Below are 11,363 nucleotides of genomic sequence, written 5' to 3'. Positions count from 1 at the left end.
AGGAGAAGAGAAGAGAAAATAAAAGGGAAAGAAGAAAGTGAATGCATGTAAGAATGAGAAGGAGAAAATGTAACTCACTCCATGAACAAGTCAATCATTCTTACAACGACACACACACACACACACACACACACACACACACACACACACACACACACACACACACACACACACACACACATTTCACGAACACCTGTTGGGAACGCAAAGGAGGGAGGAGGAGGAGGAGGAGGAGGAGGAGGAGGAGGAGGAGGAGGAGGAGGAGGAGGAAGAAGAAGAAGAAGAAGAAGAAGAAGAAGAAAAAAAAGAAGAAGAAGAAGAAGGAGAAGAGGAGGAGAAGGAGAAGGAGGAGGAGGAAGAGGAAGAAGAAGAGGAAAAGGAAGAGGAAGAGGAGGAGGAGGAAGAAGAAGAGGAGGAGGAGGAGGAGGAACAAAGGAATATGTCAAGAGGGAGAAAAGTACAAAATATTTTAAAGGACTGTATATTGACAGATATAAAATACTTTCTCCCGGTCAGTCTTAGTCAGTCAGTCATAGCCATAGACATAGCCTGAGTGACTGACTGCCTACCTGCTTGAGTGATTAACTGGCTGATTGACTAACTGATAAGCTCTGTGACTTACTGACTCCACGGTTGTCTAAATAACTGACTGGCTGACTAACTAGATGACTGCTTGCTTGACTGACTGACTAATTGACTAACAGATTAACTGGCTGAATAACTAAATATCTGACTGACTGACTGATTAACTAGCTGTCTGACTAACTGAATGGCTGACTGATTGACTAACTAAATCACTAAACGCTTGACGGATTGACTGGCTGACTGTTTAACTAGCTGTCTGACTAACTGAATGGCTGGCTGATTAACTAGCTAAATGACTAAATGCTTGACGGATTGACTGGCTGACTAACGGACAAACGATAACAAGGCAATGAGAAACACTACACAAAGGAAACGAGAACAAACAGCAAAACAGACACAAATATCATTTCTCCTTCAGAAAAAGTCAAACCTTTAATAAAAAACCCTTCTCATCTCACTCTTAACATCCTTGACTACAACAACAACCAAGTAACCAAACCACAACCCAGAATTAGAATTTACTAAGATATGACCCCGGAAACAACATAATACAGACTCTCTTCTTTCCCTCCCACCATTTCTGTTCTTTTTCTTCTTCTTCTTCTTTTAGCTCTGACACGACCACTGACCCTCAAATCGCGACCCTTGACGAATCACGAGTAAGGCGCGTCATATTAACCTCTGAGCCAACCCGTCATCATCACTGCGCCCCTGTAGTAGAAACCCACTCCTTACGAGACTTGAGTACCGATACCCACCCACTCTGCCTCCCCAGCCTGGCTCATGACACCCCTTCCCTCTCTTGACCTCCTGATCTCTCGCCCCCTTGTACACTCGTGGTCAGAAATCTAGGAATATTTTCCCTCATTCACTCACAAGTTATTTTTTCTTTTTCCTTTTTTTCTTTCCTACAATTGTGGTCTAGTCTGGTAACGTTTTCACTCGTTTTCAATATATTTCAGTGTTTTTCCTTCCAACGCAGCCGGGAAGCAAGCAACACTTCCACTCACTACCAATATAGTTCACTGTATTTTTCTCCCCCTCTGAATCTTACATCTTCTAATCTGCAAAGAATCACTCAGGCTTTGCAAGGAGACTCTAAGCAGATCAGTGGACTTAAGATTGCGCAGAACATTCGAGTAAAGTGAAAGTGTGTGTGCAATGTTACAACTCAGAGCGTTTTAGGAATAACAAACACAAGGTCGGATTATCAAGTAAAACCGTAGCTCCTCCACCCACAGTCTGCAAGGAACAACCATCCCTACGAGTTTCTAAATGAGTGCTACAGTCCTACAAGCTTGTCTAAGTGAGCGAGTTACTTAGTAAGGCCTTAAACGCAAAGTAACGATATGTGTAAGACTAGGGAGTTAGAAGAGGCTTAGCAAGGTTAGAGGCGACATGTTAGGGCTAAAATAAGTGTTAAGAGATATGAAATACTTCAGGGAGGACATATTAAAGGCACAATACGTCAGTTTAGGGACAAAGAAAGCGAGGCAAGACTGAGGTGGTTTGGACATGGCAGAGAGAGAGAGAGAGAGAGAGAGAGAGAGAGAGAGAGAGAAGATAAGGTTTATGGATGCAGCGAAAGGAGAAACGTTCCTAATGAGTGTGACTAATTGACTGAAAGAAGGCATAGAAGAATCGAGTAGACTGAATAAATGAAGCTTAAAAGTAAGAGTCTAGTGAAGTATGAAGCGTTGAAGCAAGACCAGGGTAATGAGGGAAGGCCAAAAAATAAGAGATAAAGTTAATGAGAAATAAGTAGAGGTTTGAATCAAGGTATAAACGATATTAATAAAGTGAGAAGCGTTGCGGCCTGAACACCGTTAAGGATGGAGGAAGGAATGCAGAGATACAAGAGAGTTAAAGAGAGATTAATAAGATCTGAAATAAGGCTTAAGACTCGTTAACCTCTTCAATATTGAAATACATTTTTACGAAGAGTTTTGGGGTGTGATTAGACGATTTTACTTATATTAAGAAGGGTCTATGGAGGTCAGAAGCTTAATGACGGAACCTCCACTATTTTATTCCCCATACAAGTTACTGAAGCAGCATAAAATCGCCAAATATTAGGAAGAATAGATATGAAAACACGCCATGGTACTGAAGAAGTTAATGAAAGTCAGAAACGTAGCAGAAGCACCAGGAAAGCGATGAGGAAAGGGAAGAGGAGGTGGAGGAAGGAAGTTAGAGATGAAGTTAGACATTTTAAGTTGACGTCTGAAGTAAGGTTAAGAAGAGGTTAGTAAAATAAGAAGCGTTGCATCAAGACCAGAGTAAGGATGAGGGGAGGAGCAACTCAGTGGGGTCAAAGGTCAAGGGGAAGGTCAGGCAGTGAACCAAGGTTAAAGAAATGATTCAAACACTGTGAGGAAAGACTGAACAAAATAACCTTGTCGAGGAAAAGGTGTAGCACGACGCTCACAGATTGTCGTTCTTTGTATATTGCGAGTGAAGAGGGAAAGGTTAACTCGACAGGGCGTGTGTGAGTGAGGACCAGATGGAGTGACGCAATGTTGGCATGTGTTGCGGGGCGTGACGTCAGACGCAGGTAAAGGAAAGCAACAGGTAAAACACCCGCGTGTCAAGGTCATATCGTGCACTGCAATTCAATGTCACGTGTTGCAAATAAGAATGCCAAACGAGGAGAGAGAAAGAAAAGTGTAAAATTCCTGTCATTTCGTCGATAAAAAAAAATAATAAAAGAAATTAAAGAGAATAATAGAATAAGAGTCAGGATTTTAGAAGTTGTAAAAGAAAATACGGAGGAAAGAAGTGAGCCAAGTTTTTAAGTCGTTAAGAATGATAAAAAAAATAATAATAACAACAACAACAACAATACTACTAATGATAATAATAATAATAATGATGATAATAATAATAATAATAATAATAATAATAATAATAATAATGAGAATGAAAAGAAGAAGGAGGAGGATATGCTTTAGTACAGGAATAGATTAAAAGCAACTACAAAAGAGAGAAAGAGAGAGAGAGAGAGAGAGAGAGAGAGAGAGAGAGAGAGAGAGAGAGAGAGAGAGAGAGAGAGAGAGAGAGAGAGAGAGAGAATAATCAAGCAGCTGAAAGAAGATCGATAAGTCAGGATACTGACACACACGCTTTCTCATGTGTGTGTGTGTGTGTGTGTGTGTGTGTGTGTGTGTGTGTGTGTGTGTGTGTGTGTGTGTGTGTGAGTCTGATAAGCAAACAGACCGGAAGGAGAGGACAATAATAGAAATGACAATATTAGCTAGGACACACACACACACACACACACACATACACACACACACACACAAACACTAAAGAACAGAGACACAGAGACTGAGAGAGAGAGAGAGAGAGAGAGAGAGAGAGAGAGAGAGAGAGAGAGAGAGAGAGAGAGAGAGAGAGAGAGAGAGAGATTAATAAATGGAATAAGCGAATACATGAAAATATAAAAAGGCAATAACAATTCGTAACAATAAATGAAAAAAATAAATAAATAAAAAAAGAAAGCTAACAATTATCATAAAAGGAAGGAAAATAAAGAAGAAAATTGTAGAGAAGAATAAATAAATGAGAAAAGCAAATAAGAGAGTAAATTAATGAAGTACAAAAACACCTCCTGTTGATGACCACAAATGTCTTGACACCTCCCTCAACTTTTTCTACATAAACTTCTGCAACATTCGCGGTCTTAGATCTAATTTTCAGTCTGTGGAGCACCACCTCTCCTCTACTAAACCTCATCTTCTTTTCCTCACCGAAACACAGCTGTCTGAGGCAACTGACAGTAGCCCCTTCTCTGTTCCCTCCTACTTTCTCTATTCTCATTTTCATTCCAAAGCTGGATGTTGCGTCTATGTACGCAACGACTTAACTTGCTCTCGTGCCCACGCTCTTGAGTCTTCCGAATTTTCCACCATCTGGCTACGACTTAACAGTCACTCTCAAACTAAATTCATCTGTGCTGTTTATCTCTCTCCCTAACTCTTCTGACTATAGTAATTTATTCGACTACTTAACTTCTAAAGTGGAGCACATTCTGTCCCTCTACCCTTTCGCTGAGTTTTCCATTCTTGGAGATTTCAATGTTCACCACCAGCTTTGGCTTTCCTCTCCCTTCACTGACCACCCTGGTGAACTAGCCTTCAACTTTGTTATCTTCCATGACCTAGAGAAACTGGTGCAACACCCTACTCGTATTCCTGACCGTCTTGGAGACACGCACAACATTCTTGATCTCTTCCTCACCTCTAACCCTTCTGCTTATGCTGTCACCCTTTCATCTCCGTTGGGCTCCTCCGATCACAATCTCATTTCTGTATCTTGTCCTATTTTTCCAATCCTCCGCAGGATCCCCAAAGCGAAGGTGCCTCTGGCGTTTTGCCTCTGCCAGTTGGGGGACCTGAGGAGGTATTATGCTGATTTTCCTGGAATGATTATTGCTTCCGTGTCAGAGACCCATCTCTTTGTGCTGAACGCATAACAGAGGTGTTAGTATCTGGCATGGAGGCGTACATTCCTCATTCTTTTCTCAACCTAAACCTTCTAAACCTTGGTTTAACTCAGCCTGTTCTCGTGCTATACATGATAGAGAGGTTGCCCACAAAAGGTACTTGAGCCTTCCATCTCCTGAATCTCATGCACTTTATATCTCTGCCCGGAATCATGCCAAGTCTGTTCTTCAACTTGCCAAACACTCTTTCATAAATAGGAAATGTCAAAATCTTTCAAACTCAAACTCTCCTCGTGACTTCTGGCATCTAGCCAAAACATCTCAAATAACTTCACTTCTTCATCTTTCCTCCTTTATTTCATCCTGATGGCACCACTGCCATCTCTTCTGTCTCTAAAGCTGAACTCTTTTCTCAAACCTTTGCTCACAACTCCACCTTGGACGATTCTGGGCTTGTCCTCCTCTCCTCCTCCCTCTGACTATTTCATGTCTACAATCAAAATTCTTCGTAATGATGTTTTCCATGCCCTTGCTGGCCTAAACCCTCGGAAGGCTTATGGACCTGATGGGGTCCCTCCTATTGTTCTCAAAAACTGTGCTTCTGTGCTTGCACCTTGCCTGGCCAAACTCTTCCAACTTTGTCTATCGACTTCTACCTTTCCTTCCTGCTGGAAGTTCGCCTACATTCAGCCTGTTCCTAAAAAGGGTGACCGTTCTAACCCCTCAAACTACCGTCCTATAGCTTTAATCTCTTGCTTGTCTAAAGTTTTTGAATCTATCCTGAATAGGAAGATTCTCAAACATCTGTCACTTCACAATCTTCTGTCTGATCGCCAGTATGGCTTCCGTCAAGGTCGCTCTACTGGTGATCTTCTGGCTTTCCTTACTGAGTCTTGGTCATCCTCTTTAGAGATTTCGGTGAAACTTTTGCTGTTGCGTTAGACATATCAAAAGCTTTTGATAGAGTCTGGCATAAAGCTTTGATTTCAAAACTGCCCTCCTACGGCTTCTATCCTTCTCTCTGCAACTTTATCTCAAGTTTCCTTTCCGACCGCTCTATTGCTGCTGTGGTAGACGGCTACTGTTCTTCTCCTAAACCTATTAATAGTGGTGTTCCTCAGGGTTCTGTCCTGTCACCCACTCTCTTTCTATTATTCATTAATGACCTTCTTAACCAAACTTCTTGCCCTATCCACTCCTACGCTGATGATACCACCCTACATCTTTCCACGTTCTTTCAGAGACGTCCAACCCTTCAGGAAATCAACAGATCACGCGGGGACGCCACGGAACGCCTGACTTCCGATCTTTCTAAGATTTCCGATTGGGGCAGAGAAAATCTAGTAGTTTTCAATGCCTCAAAACTCAATTCCTCCATCTATCAACTCGACACAACCTTCCAGACAACTATCCCTCTTCTTCAATGACACTCAACTGTCTCCTCTTCCACAATGAATATCCTCGGTCTGTCCTTTGCTCATAATCTTAACTGGAAACTTCACATCTCATCTCTTGCTAAAACAGCTTCTATGAAGTTAGGTGTTCTGAGGCGTCTCCGACAGTTTTTCTCGCCCCTCCAACTGCTTACTCTGTATAAGGGCCTTATCCGTCCCTGTATGGAGTACTCTTCGCATGTTTGGGGGGGTTCCAGTCACACAGCTTTGCTTGATAGGGTGGAATCGAAAGCTCTTCGTCTCATCAACTCCCTCCTCTGACTAACTGTCTTCAGTCTCTTTCTCACCGCCGAAATGTTGCATCCCTTTCTATATTTTATCGCTATTTTCATGGTAACTGTTCTACTGATCTTGCTAACTGCATGCCTCCCCTCCTCCTGCGGGCACGCTGCACAAGGCTTTCTTCTTCCTCTCATTCCTATTCTGTCCAACTCTCTAATGCAAGAGTTAACCAGTACGCTCAATCATTCATCCCTTTCACTGGTAAACTCTGGAACTCCCTCCCTGCATCTGTATTTCCGAATTCCTGCAACTTGTCTTCTTTTAAGAGAGAGGTATCGAGGCATTTGCTCCCGTAATTCTGGCTGACGGTTTTGGCACTTTTTGTACCCTTTGGAGAGCCAGCGCTCAAGTGGGCCTTTTTTTACTTTCTATTTTTTGCCCTTGGCTGGCCCTCTTCCCTACGTAAAAAAAAAATAAATAAAAAAGAATGTAGGAAAAAAAAACGACTTCAAAATTATAAAAAAAAAAAAGACAACCATGAAGTGAACGTGAGAAACACTAAAATGTCAGCAAAAGAAATTAACAAAATAAAACACAAGGAAAACATGAATAGAAATAAAAGACTAAAAAAAAAAAGAAAACCAGAAAAAAGAGAAAAATCACTCTAAAACTACTACTACTACTACTACTACTACTACTACTACTATTACTATTACTACTACTACTACTACTACTACTACTACTATTACTAATAATAATAATAAGAAGAAGAACACATAAGAACAAAAAAAAAACAAGAAAAAACGAAGCAGTACAATGACAACAAAATAAATAATAAATAGAAGAAATAATAATAATAACAACAATAAAAAAAAATAATAATAATAATAACAATAATAACAATAACAACAATAACAGCGAAAGGTAACACCATTCATATAACGACACAAGGAACGGAGTAAAGATTATGAACACGTTGACAAGAGGAAACGAACCATTGGCAGTGTTATCCAGAACACAGCCCGGCCAGCGGATGTAACATAACACACCAAGTCAGTCAGTCCCCCACGCACTCTCTCCCTCTCCTGCCTCGCCCGCTGGATTGGTGGACTACAGGCTCGTGTTTTGTCCTTCACCTCCACTATTTCAGAAGGCTTTGTTAATATTGACACGAGTTTTTAAAGGTGTTTTTTTACAGTTCTAGAGGGAGAGTGATAAGATTTCTATTATTAGCTGGAGAAACACTCTTGAAGACCACGCTAAACATCTCTGTGGGCTTGGAAAATAGTTGTGGTGAGAGAGCAAAGCGTTTCTGAATAAGGATCATAGTCTCTTGGTGGTGGTGGTGGTGGTGGTGGTGGTGGTGGTATTTCCTATTTAACTCAATAGCTTAATGAATTATCTCTATAGTCCGGTAGTAGTAGTAGTAGTAGTAGTAGTAGTAGTAGTTGTTGTTGTTGTTGTTGTTGTTGTTGTTGTTGTTGTTGTTGTTGCTGTAGTAGAAATAGCAGTAGCAGTGGTTGTGGTAGTAACGATGACAAGAATGATAACAACAAACAATAACGAACAACCACACACACACACACACACACACACACACACACACACACACACACACACACACACACACACACACACACACAAACAAACAAACAAACAACTCTACTCTCTCAGACAATTAGGTGCCAATTTCTTCCCTTCACAGCAAGACGAGAGAGAGAACACATTTCCCTTTCAGTGCCAGTGTGTTGTGCAAGTCACCCCCCCTCTCTCTCTCTCTCTCTCTCTCTCTCTCTCTCTCTCTGAGCCCCACACACAATGTTTATCTTGTACCCCCATTCTATCACCCTCCCTCACCCCAACACCCAATCCACACGCACCCACCCACGCCCACCCACCCCTCACCCACTCTCATCCACTATCACCCACACCTCCGCCCATCTACACGCGAGAAGAGATGGTGAGACTCCTCTTTGTCCTCTGGTGAAAGACTGAGTAGGGAGGGACAGTGAGGGGAGAGTGAGGGGAGGGTGAGGGGAGAGTGAGGGGAGGATGAGGGGAGAGAGAGAGGGAAGGATGGGAGTAAGTAAGGGGATGGCACACTAGTAATTGACATGGCGAGGGAGGGAGAGTAGGAAATCGGAGAATGAATCAGGAGGAGGAGGAGGAGGAGGAGGAGGAGGAGGAGGATGGAAGTCAAGGGAAGGAACACAGAGAGAAAGAGAGGGAAGATGTGGTATGAGAGAGAGAGAGAGAGAGAGAGAGAGAGAGAGAGAGAGAGAGAGAGAGAGAGAGAGAGAGAGAGTATTCTGGTAAGGAAAGATAGAAAGAACAAAATTAAGAAGGAGGAAAGGAGGATGTGGAGAATTAATCAAGAATGTCAAGAAGAAGAAGAAGAAGAAGAAGAAAGAAGAAGAGAGAGAGAGAGAAAGGAAATGACTCGGAGTTAAAAATACGTAAAAAAAGAGAGAGAGAGAGAGAGAGAGAGAGAGAGAGAGAGAGAGAGAGAGAGAGAGAGGTAATTAGTGTCGTTAATGGCCCAGGTAAAGATCTTTGCCGTTAGGGAAAACATGGTGCCTCTCTCTCTCTCTCTCTCGAATCTCTAAATCACAGTCATTTCCTATTATCTCTCTCTCTCTCTCTCTCTCTCTCTCTCTCTCTCTCTCTCTCTCTCTCTCTCTTCATGTTCGTCCGCTTCCCTCTTTTCTTTTCCTCCTTCGCATTGTTTTTCCTTCTTTCTCTCCATCTCGGTATCATCCCTCAGTCCCCGTCCCTCTCTCTCTCTCTCTCTCTCTCTCTCTCTCTCTCTCTCTCTCTCTCTAGACATAGACACACACACACACACACACACACACACACACACACACGGTGGTTAGAGCGCTGGCTTCACAAGCCAGATGACCGGGGTTCGATTCCCCGGCCGGGTGGAGATATTTGGGTGTGTCTCCTTTCACGTGTAGCCCCTGTTCACCTAGCAGTGAGTAGGTACGGGATGTAAATCGAGGAGTTGTGACCTTGTTGTCCCGGTGTGTGGTGTGTGCCTGGTCTCAGGCCTATCCGAAGATCGGAAATAATGAGCTCTGAGCTCGTTCCGTAGGGTAACGTCTGGCTGTCTCGTCAGAGACTGCAGCAGATCAAACACTGAAACACACACACACACACGCACATACACACAAACACCAAAGGATATGTGTTTACGATTCCTGACACCAGATGGCTGCCACGTAAGGTACTACGCCTTTAAATGCCACAAAGATCCATCCATGAAAGAATAGATAACAAAGGATAGCAAGCGACACACTCCACACTGCCTAACCTTGCTTCACCGTAACACTGCAGCCTTACTCTTTTCAGTACCACGACGCATTTCCATATTCATTCTGGCTACTAATTGGTGATTTTATACAGCTTCAGAAACTCATGTAGGGGATTAAAATAGTGGAGACTGTGGCCATTAACCTTCTGATCTCCCTACTCTTCCTAATGTCAATAAAATGGTCTAATTGTACACAAATCTCAAGGTAAAAAAATGTGTCCCAGTATTGAAGGGGTTAAATCTATGCTCCCCTTTATAGAAGACGAACTGACTCAAACGTAACTTAACCTAAGCTAACCGTAACCTAAGCTAACCTAACGTCAATCTGACCAAACCAAACAAACCAGCGTACTTGATTTAACCTCACCTGACAAACAACAACTCACTTCTTACTTTCTCCTCGTCTCGTTGGCTTGGCTGCACTATGTTCAGTATTCAGAAACGCTCTGCTCTCTCACCACGATTGTTTTCCAAGGCCACAGAGATGATTAGCGGGGTTTTCAAGTATCTCTCCAGTTAATAATATAGAAATCTTGTCACTCTGCCTCTAGAAACGCAAAAAACACCTTAAAAACTCGTGTAAATCTAAATATAACCCTTTGAAATAGTGAAGATTAAGCGCAGAAGTGTTTAAGAATACGAGCCTATACATTATACTGGGCTACACTACACAGCACTACACTACACCACATACACAACAATACACTCACACAGCCGCCACTTAGCACGGGAGAGAGATGGCTCCGGTGTGATCTGAACTTGCAAGTGTACCATCAACACACTACAAGGACGATTAATGGACGTGTGATATGAGAGAGGAAAGAAATGACTGACATACTACTCTGCTGGTGGAAGACATGCACAGATCGTGACGTGAACTAAATAAACAAAAGTACTTCAAGGATGGATAGATGCAATACTGGGACGCATTTTTACCATGAGTTTTTGGGTATGATTAGACGATTTTATTTACATTAGGAAGGGCCAATGGAGGTCAGAAGATTAACGGCTAGAGTCTTCACTACTTTAATCACCCGCACGAGTTTCTGAAGCTGTATAAAATCGCCATAGAGTAACCAGAATGAATATGAAAATGCGTCATAGCACTGAAGGGATTAATAAAGTACTTAGTGAAATAAACAAGTGAAGATCGAAGGGGAACGAAAAAAGAGTGAGATACAGGGATGGGAGTTATACAGAGGGATATTGCAAAGTACAAATAACTGAAGGATACTCGTGTGTTTGCAAGGCACCAATATCTGACTTTGAGCGAACGGCGAAAGGAAAATCTGATGGAAATAACATTCAAAAGGAAGGAAAATATCTTGAGAAAGGCCGAGGA

General features: G+C 42.3%; 1 long non-coding RNA gene across 1 annotated transcript in view; it reads right to left on the bottom strand.

The window, feature by feature from the left end:
- Positions 1-9,776: 9,776 nt before the first annotated feature.
- LOC123499797 overlaps positions 9,777-11,363 on the bottom strand; it is a 30,141-nt gene continuing 28,554 nt past the window's right edge. Inside the window, exon 3 of the long non-coding RNA XR_006673109.1 lies at positions 9,777-9,818. This is a non-coding gene — a long non-coding RNA (uncharacterized LOC123499797). The remainder of the gene's footprint in view (positions 9,819-11,363) is intronic.

Source organism: Portunus trituberculatus, chromosome 50, assembly GCF_017591435.1.
Source record: "Portunus trituberculatus isolate SZX2019 chromosome 50, ASM1759143v1, whole genome shotgun sequence".
Classification (NCBI taxonomy): domain Eukaryota; kingdom Metazoa; phylum Arthropoda; class Malacostraca; order Decapoda; family Portunidae; genus Portunus; species Portunus trituberculatus.
The sequence above is the reverse complement of the archived record's forward strand: the minus strand, read 5'-3'. Positions and strand labels throughout refer to the sequence as shown.